This window comes from Patella vulgata, chromosome 5 (assembly GCF_932274485.2).
Source record: "Patella vulgata chromosome 5, xgPatVulg1.2, whole genome shotgun sequence".
Classification (NCBI taxonomy): domain Eukaryota; kingdom Metazoa; phylum Mollusca; class Gastropoda; family Patellidae; genus Patella; species Patella vulgata.
In genome coordinates this window covers 34,576,902-34,586,488 of record NC_065883.2, presented here as the reverse complement: position 1 = coordinate 34,586,488, position 9,587 = coordinate 34,576,902, and the positions used below count along the sequence as shown (strand labels likewise).

Genomic DNA, 9,587 nt, shown 5'->3' with positions numbered 1-9,587 from the left:
ATTACAATATGGAGGTTTAGAGATTGAAAATATTCTTTGGCTGTCAAGCAGTTTGGTGGTATATTTCAACAAAAACAAAGCTCTTTAAATAATTCTTCATTAATAATAATGAACATTTGTACATGGAAAAATGAAGACTTTAAAAAAAACGAAAAAGAATCTGTGACCTTTATTAACAAGGGAAATAACTCTCCAAAATATTTGTCAAGTTCTCTAAGACAGGCAAACACAAATTTCCAGCAAGTAAAAAATGAAAATTTCCATGGATGTATCAAATAATGGGTAGCAACAAAATACAAATGTCCAAAGGAAAGTTCATGAAAAATTTAACAATAATAAAATTATCCATTCAAATTCTTGTACATGTAACATTTACATTATAATATTTAAATGAATTTTTTATAGTATAACAATAACATTCAGAATCTATTCTACAAAAATAAAATCAGTGTGTTACTATAGTATTACCCTCAAATCTTTTTCTAAAATCTTACCAAGGTATTATAATATTTATCTCAAATCTATTATTTAAGACATCAACAACATGAAATAAAACTATCACCTTATCAGTAAATTATAACAGTAAAACATGATCTTATGAAATCATGAACATTTTTTGAGAGTAACGAACTTGCATTCTAAATGTTTAAATGAACAATTTAAAATCTAACAATTATTGAACCCCAAAAGTATCATGACTTTAAAACAAGAACAGCATCAATGCAGAATTCCTATTATACTACCTTGAATGTACAGCTTGTTTCAATGATTAGCTTAATCTCTGTTTGAAAATGTATAAAATTTTGCACAATAACTCTGCCTAAGTATGTAATTCCTTAGTGAGAATGGTATAAATTGATTCAGTCTTGTTGATAAAAATTTAGATGGAACTCGACTACTGACAAAGTTAATGTACCAGTCCCAAAATGAAATGTATAGATGAGAGTTGCACATTTTTAATGTTTATGCAACGCAGCCGCATATTTAGAGACAAAATGAACGGAGGATAATTTTACAAATATACCAAATTGTGAATGGACAAACTAAATGACCAACAGATTTTTCCATTAAAGTAAACGGACATCTTATCAAAAGTACAATAAGAAGATCAAGTTTAATTAAGAAAATTCATTACAAAGATTTTACAAATGTACAAAATTGTGGATGGACAAACTAGATGACTAACAGATATTTCCATCAAAGTAAACTGACATCTAATCAAAACTAAAATAAGATCAAGTTTAATTAAGAAGATTCATTAAAAAGATTTCTTGCAGTGTGTTTAAAGCCTCATTTACAAAGTACCACTCATAAAAGGACCATGGCTCGGTCCCTTATCCCCAATTTTATCCACACTACACTGTATGTGCTGCTTGCAACGATACATATCACAGTATTTCTTCTTGGACGTGTTTCCAGTTCTGTAAGAAATGTCAACAAAACAATGGCGACACACTGTCACATTATTAGTCACTGCTTTTCCATCTGTTTTTAATTCAAAATGTTCGCATGTCCGGGATTTGTGGTTCGGCGTAGGGGAATGTACTTTCAGTGGAACAAGTTTCAATGCAGAAAGCCATCACTTTTCCTTGTCGCATGAACTACAGGGGAGTATTCTGCATGATAATTGAGCATCGGAAGAAAACGGACAGTTAAAATATCTGTACCATGTTAACCGAACCGTGGTACGGAATTTAAAGCACCTTGACCCGAAATGTGACATCTAAACCACTGTATACCATCTCACGGTACCAGTATATTGCTGCAACCATACTTCATCCATTCAAAGTTTGACGGTTCAGTAATTAGTTATATCACTTTTTGGCACACTTGAGTCTTCCTCTTTTTCATGATTTCTGCCCGTTATCTGGGTTTATTTCAAAAATGCACCTGCAAAACAAATATTCTCAATCAGGTTTTTTCTTATGACATCCATTTCAAAAGAACACATTTAAATTAAGGAAAAGGGAGCTAAATGTGCGAGAAAATAAAGTTTCATGTCCACAAACAGGAGACTAAACATATCACACAGGAGAATACTACCAGTGTAGACTGGAATAACCAGACACCAATGACTGCCACTCAATTTGTACACTTTGCATATTTTGCCGAGCATAACTGATTAGAAATTACACTAAAAACAGAAACGACTGAATGTAAATCAGTTTATATACATTCATTTTACATTATTGCTTTGCGACCTATTTGTGTTCATTTCTAGGTGCCAAAGAATACAGATTAAGCTCCTTTACTTTTAAGTTAGGTTGAACTTCTCTGATCATATTGGTATTCGGTAAAGCAACACCCATCGTTTTATCGTGGGTTAAAACCCACGCTTTCTAATCTTCTCTCATTACCGCATCTTGGGTTTCTGATCAGATTTTTGGACAAACCAGTGGCGACTCTGCACCTATGACAGGTAATAACTTCTCTGATCATATTGGTATTCGGTAAAGCAACACCCATCGTTTTATCGTGGGTTAAAACCCACGCTTTCTAATCTTCTCTCATTACCGCATCTTGGGTTTCTGATCAGATTTTTGGACAAACCAGTGGCGACTCTGCACCTATGACAGGTAATAACCAGATTAAAATGGGATTCACTTGTTGCTAATAGGGCCCACCCCAAGGGAGAGAAATGGGGTCATTTTTGGACTTATAATATATAACATGTAGAATTTTATTTCAATAATTCACTTTAAACCGTAGGTATTTATAAACAGTGGGAGGAAAACGAACAAGGTTAGTCAGGCAATTTTACTCCTTTCCACGCCACTTGACTCAAAGACATACATTCTGACTTAACTAAGGCCCATGTTAGACCATGAACCTTATATAATAAGCGGCATGGTTAGATCATTCATCCAACCACCCCTTCAAATTTCAAGGTTAGGTCCAAGCAGAGGGCAGGAAGTGTTGGTTTTCACTGACAATGTCGTTGATCCACTCAATTCCCATAATTATTATCTTCAATCTAGTAATTTTTCTTTAGTTTTACTCTTACCTTTGAAAAAATTTCAGTAGGCTAACCCAGAGAAAGGCTGGGTAGGCTACTCTGTACTCAATAGATGACAGGAATGGCACTCAAAGATGCAATAAGTTGTGCCTAAAAAAATTAGTAAAATGAAAAATTAAAGATCTTATTATCCAGACGTACAATGACAATTCCCTCAATATAATATAAATTCTTAATGCTTATTAATAATGATGGTTTTCAGTGGTAGTCTATTATACTAAGATAAAGATAGACATGAAGCCCAGAAATGTTAGCCCTTCATATAGTTCATATAGGCCTATTTATTTCTATCAATGAGTTTGAATGGGTTATGTCATCCGAGTAGCCTCAACTAGAACTGAAGCCTTCAAAAACAATGCTAAAAAATATTAGGCCTAGCAGTAGCACTAGCAGTATGTCCATGGCATTTGTCAAAAATCAGTGAGTTAGGCCATAGATAATACCGTATTATCTATGGTTAGGCCTAGATCTAGGCAGTGGCTATTTGCCACATGTGGTAAGCAAGAATGTCAAAATAGCCCTGCGGCTACAGACCACAATTATTAACCGATTTCAATGAAACTTACAGATTATAATAACATTAATAATATCTCAAAATAGCCAAACTTTCGGCCACTTCCGGTTAGCGGTTTCCGAGATATCAGGTTACCACACATTTTATGTGGCACGGCTACATACCACAATTATCAACCGATTTCAATGAAACGTACAGCTTATAATAACATTAATGATATCTCAAACTAGCCAAAATTTCGGCCACTTCCGGTTAGCGGTTTCCGAGATATCAGGTTACCACACATTTCATGTGGCACGGCTACAGACCACAATTATCAACTGATTTTAATGAAACTTACAGATTATTATAACATTAGTAATATCTCAAACTAGCCAAAATTTCGGCCACTTCCGGTTAGCGGTTTCGGAGATATCAGGCTACCACACAATTCATGTGGCACGGCTACAGACCACAATTATCAACCGATTTCAATGAAACTTACAGATTATAATAACATTAATAATATCTCAGCATAGCCAAAATTTCGGCCACTTCCGGTTAGCGGTTTCGGAGATATCAGGTTACCACACAATTCATGTGGCACGGCTACAGACCACAATTATCAACCGATTTCAATGAAACTTACAGATTATAATAACATTAATAATATCTCAAAATAGCCAAAATTTCGGCCACTTCCGGTTAGCGGTTTCCGAGATATCAGGTTACCACACATTTCATGTGGCACGGCTACAGACCACAATTATCAACCGATTTCAATGAAACTTACAGATTATAATAACATTAATAATATCTCAAAATAGCCACAATTTCGGCCACTTCCGGTTAGCGGTTTCGGAGATATCAGGTTACCACACAATTCATGTGGCACGGCTACAGACCACAATTATCAACCGATTTCAATGAAACTTACAGATTATAATAAGAGTCTTAATATCTCAAACTAGCCAAAATTTCGGCCACTTCCGGTTAGCGGTTTCCGAGATATCAGGTTACCACATATTTCATGTGGCACGGCTACAGACCACAATTATCAACCGAGTTCAATGAAACTTACAGATTATAATAACATTAATAATATCTCAAACTAGCCAAAATTTCGGCCCCTTCCGGTTAGCGGTTTCTGAGATATCAGGTTACCACACATTTCATGTGGCACGGCTACAGACCACAATTATCAACCGATTTCAATAAAACTTAAAGATTATAATAACATTAATAATATCTCAAACTAGCCAAAATTTCGGCCACTTCCGGTTAGCGGTTTTCGACATATCAGCATAACCCCCCTTAACAAGCTTGTGCCGGCAGTTCCAGAAAGTATGCCAAACTACCCATCTCCATCTGACTTTGGGTTCATTACTAAGGAGTCGACTGGGAATCTGCCTTCTTGGGGAGGGAGAGGGGTAAATGAATGGAATCAATTGATTCATTTGTCCAACACTTGTACTATTGATAATTTTCTTGCCATATTTTTGTGTAACAGGGCATGTTTTTTTAAAGTTATGACTGACTTCTCATCTTTCGAACTTGAAGAGACGAACCAGGCTGTAATACAGAGGTTGCTTAAAAGCGTTGAGTTGCTCTCTAAAGGTTTGGATTTTGAGGGTAAGTATCATTTCTTTGGAAAACATGACTCTAGCCAAATATCAGTTGATTTGTATGGAAGTGAATATGAAATATTTATTTCGAAGTTCACTTTCATGTTTCAAACTACAGAAATATTTTCTTTCTCTCAACCCGATTGTAATTTTGTTCAACAATTTGTTGACGGAAAGACTGCAGTGGCAATAAAACCATTCCCCTCCCCCAATGACTCGGCTTTTCTCAAAAGTTTAGAAACATGGCATCAGTTGGGCAGTGAAACGGATAAGCCGTGTCCGAATTGCACGACAAAATTAAGTATCAGGCGTATTTGGAAACAACAACCACCACCATTTTTAATATATCAACCACATGCATGTAACATGAACAACTTACACTATGAAGATATTCCGATTAGCATAAACGTTCTTACAACACCTTACATACTAATCGGAATAACTTTTCATAATAATGCACATTTTACATGTATAATACGCATTCAAAACAAATGGCTGAGGTATAACGGACTCCAAAATATTAAGATTACCCCTATAAAAGACAATGAAAAGTTAGGCAGCATTGGTTCTATAGTTTATTTGCGCGAGGATTAGAATAGGATCTGCGCATAATGTATCTGCTTAAACTTTGTTTTGGTTTGTAGACTATTATTGATGGCACAAATAAGAGCTAATTAGAACACAATGGTACAAAAGATTACTAAATACTGTGTTATTTATTTCAGAGACATCTGTGTGTGATCACCAAAGACAACAATAACTATTAGTCATGTCAAAACTCCATTATCAACTTTTAATAGACCATTAACAAAGATTCTATCACTGATCAACATCAAATCCAAACTTCAGAACCACTTGCGATCTTCATAGGTTCTGCCATTACGCCACGATCGCTTAAAACAAATTTTACTGCTAATTTTCAATACACACATCTTGAGGTTCGATTACTGTAACAGTGTTTTGAATAGAGTTCCCAAAAACCCGTCTGCAAAACTCAAAATAATTTCAAAACACCGCCGCCAGAATAATAATAAGAACACAAAAATACTCTCACATGACTCCAATCCTAAAATCCTTACATGAGTTACCAATAGGATCCCGGATAACTTTCAAGATTTTAACATTGGTGTATACTGTATGCGTCAACATGACCTTTCTCCACCTTACCCCACGGATCTCATTCAATCATATCAAACAGATCGACCACTTCGCTCACAAAATACACACTCATTAGTTGTGCCACAAGCTAAACTGAAATCCTATGGGGATAAAGATTTTAATGTTTGGTAACCTGATATCTCCGAAACCACTAACCGGAAGTGGCCGAAATTTTGGCTAGTTTGAGATATTAATACTCTTATTATAATCTGTAAGTTTCATTGAAATCAGTTGATAATTGTGGTCTGTAGCCGTGCCACATGAAATGTGTGGTAACCTGATATCTCGGAAACCGCTAACCGGAAGTGGCCGAAATTTTGGCTAGTTTGAGCTCATAATACTCTTATTATAATATGTAAGTTTCATTGAAATCGGTTGATAATTGTGGTCTGTAGCCGTGCCACATGAAATGTGTGGTAACCTGATATCTCGTAAACCGCTAACCGGAAGTGGCCGAAATTTTGGCTAGTTTGAGATAATAATACTCTCATTATAATCTGTAAGTTTCATTGAAATCGGTTGATAGTTGTGGTCTGTAGCCGTGCCACATGAAATGTGTGGTAACCTGATATCTCGGAAACCGCTAACCGGAAATGGCCGAAATTTTGGCTAGTTTGAGATATTATTAATGTTATTATAATCTGTAAGTTTCGTTAAAATCAGTTGATAATTGTGGTCTGTAGCCGTGCCACATGAAATGTGTGGTAACCTGATATCTCGGAAACCGCTAACCGGAAGTGGCCGAAATTTTGGCTAGTTTGAGATAATAATACTCTTATTATAATCTGTAAGTTTCATTGAAATCGGTTGATAATTGTGGTCTGTAGCCGTGCCACATGAAATTTTGGCTAGTTTGAGATAATCATACTCTTATTATAATCTGTAAGTTTCATTGAAATCGGTTGATAATTGTGGTCTGTAGCCGTGCCACATGAAATGTGTGGTAACCTGATATCTTGGAAACCGCTAACCGGAAGTGGCCGAAATTTTGGCTAGTTTGAGATATTATTAATGTTATTATAATCTGTAAGCTTCGTTAAAATCGGTTGATAATTGTGGTCTGTAGCCGTGCCACATGAAATGTGTGGTAACCTGATATCTCGGACACCGCTAACTGAAAATGGTCGAAATTTTGGCTAGTTTGAGCTCTTAATACTCTTATTATAATCTGTAAGTTTCATTGAAATCGGTTGATAATTGTGGTCTGTAGCCGTGCCACATGAAATGTGTGGTAACCTGATATCTCGTAAACCGCTAACCGGAAGTGGCCGAAATTTTGGCTAGTTTGAGCTCTTAATACTCTTATTATAATCTGTAAGTTTCATTGAAATCGGTTGATAATTGTGGTCTGTAGCCGTGCCACATGAAATGTGTGGTAACCTGATATCTCGGAAACCGCTAACCGGAAGTGGCCGAAATTTTGGCTAGTTTGAGATATTAATACTCTTATTATAATCTGTAAGTTTCATTGAAATCAGTTAATAATTGTGGTCTGTAGCCGTGCCACATGAAATGTGTGGTAACCTGATATCTCGGAAACCGCTAACCGGAAGTGGCCGAAATTTTGGCTAGTTTGAGCTCTTAATACTCTTATTATAATCTGTAAGTTTCATTGAAATCGGTTGATAATTGTGGTCTGTAGCCGTGCCACATGAAATGTGTGGTAACCTGATATCTCGTAAACCGCTAACCGGAAGTGGCCGAAATTTTGGCTAATTTGAGCTCTTAATACTCTTATTATAATCTGTAAGTTTCATTGAAATCGGTTGATTATTGTGGTCTGTAGCCGTGCCACATGAAATGTGTGGTAACCTGATATCTCGGAAACCGTTAACCGGAAGTGGCCGAAATTTTGGCTAGTTTGAGATATTAATACTCTTATTATAATCTGTAAGTTTCATTGAAATCAGTTGATAATTGTGGTCTGTAGCCGTGCCACATGAAATGTGTGGTAACCTGATATCTCGGAAACCGCTAACCGGAAGTGGCCGAAATTTTGGCTAGTTTGAGATATTATTAATGTTATTATAATCTGTAAGTTTCATTAAAATCGGTTAATAATTGTGGTCTGTAGCCGTGCCACATGAAATGTGTGGTAACCTGATATCTCGGAAACCGCTAACCGGAAGTGGCCGAAATTTTGGCTAGTTTGAGCTCTTAATACTCTTATTATAATCTGTAAGTTTCATTGAAATCGGTTGATAATTGTGGTCTGTAGCCGTGCCACATGAAATGTGTGGTAACCTGATATCTCGGAAACCGCTAACCGGAAGTGGCCGAAATTTTGGCTAGTTTGAGCTCTTAATACTCTTATTATAATCTGTAAGTTTCATTGAAATCGGTTGATAATTATGGTCTGTAGCCGTGCCACATGAAATGTGTGGTAACCTAATATCTCGGAAACCGTTAACCGGAAGTGGCCGAAAGCTAGTTTGAGATATCAATACTCTTATTATAATCTGTAAGTTTCATTGAAATCGGTTGATAATTGTGGTCTGTAGCCGTGCCACATGAAATGAGACTTGTCACATGTGGCAAATAGTCTCCGTATTGTCTTACCACATGTGGCAAATAGCCCCAGCCCTAGATCTACCCCGTACATTTTTACGAATGTCAAGAATCAATCTGTATCAAACAAAGATGTGCGCATACTATATAAACATTACTTACCTAAACTGCAATGTTGGGTGTTGACTGTAGTGTTCAACCATAGAACTATACCATCTATGGTTCAACTATTGTGCTCGATGCAGAGGGATTCCTCTTTGCCTCTAACTAACGGTATTCGCAGTAATGGCGCCCAGGAAGACCGATGACGTCACTCTAATTTAAGCACCCGTATGTCATATTTACAGAAGAAATTTCGACTTCTCAAATATTTACAGACTTGTGTCTGTTATCAGGATGACAGAACTGCGCTGTAGGCGTTTTACAGAAACAATAAAATTGTAAAAATTACAGAAAAGGCTTACAGTGTACGTATGGTCCCTTGCCAGGGCTTTCCTCCTACTCCACTGAACTTCTGAAGTGAAGTAATCTTGAGTGCAAACGTCCCACTCACTGACCCACTGTAGCTCCTACTTCATTCAGATTCCGGACATGGGAGCTCGGTTATTTTTATTCCATCCGAACGATATGTTGTCTCTTGCCAGACGCTTTGTCCCACACCACTGACAAGGGTGGACATAGCCAGAAAAATCACGATGAACTTATGAAGTTAGAGAGCAAATGTGCTACTCACTGAGCCACCGTAGCCCTCACTTCATTCGATTTCGGACAAGAAATCTCGTTTTTT

General features: G+C 36.6%; 1 long non-coding RNA gene across 1 annotated transcript; it reads right to left on the bottom strand.

The window, feature by feature from the left end:
* Window positions 1-454: 454 nt before the first annotated feature.
* On the bottom strand, window positions 455-9,072 carry LOC126822088 (uncharacterized). The gene is made up of 3 exons (XR_007680639.2): window positions 8,963-9,072; window positions 3,005-3,106; window positions 455-1,890 (listed from the first exon to the last, which is right to left on the bottom strand). It is a non-coding gene; the product is annotated as an uncharacterized LOC126822088 (long non-coding RNA).
* Between the last annotated feature and the right edge of the window lie 515 nt (window positions 9,073-9,587).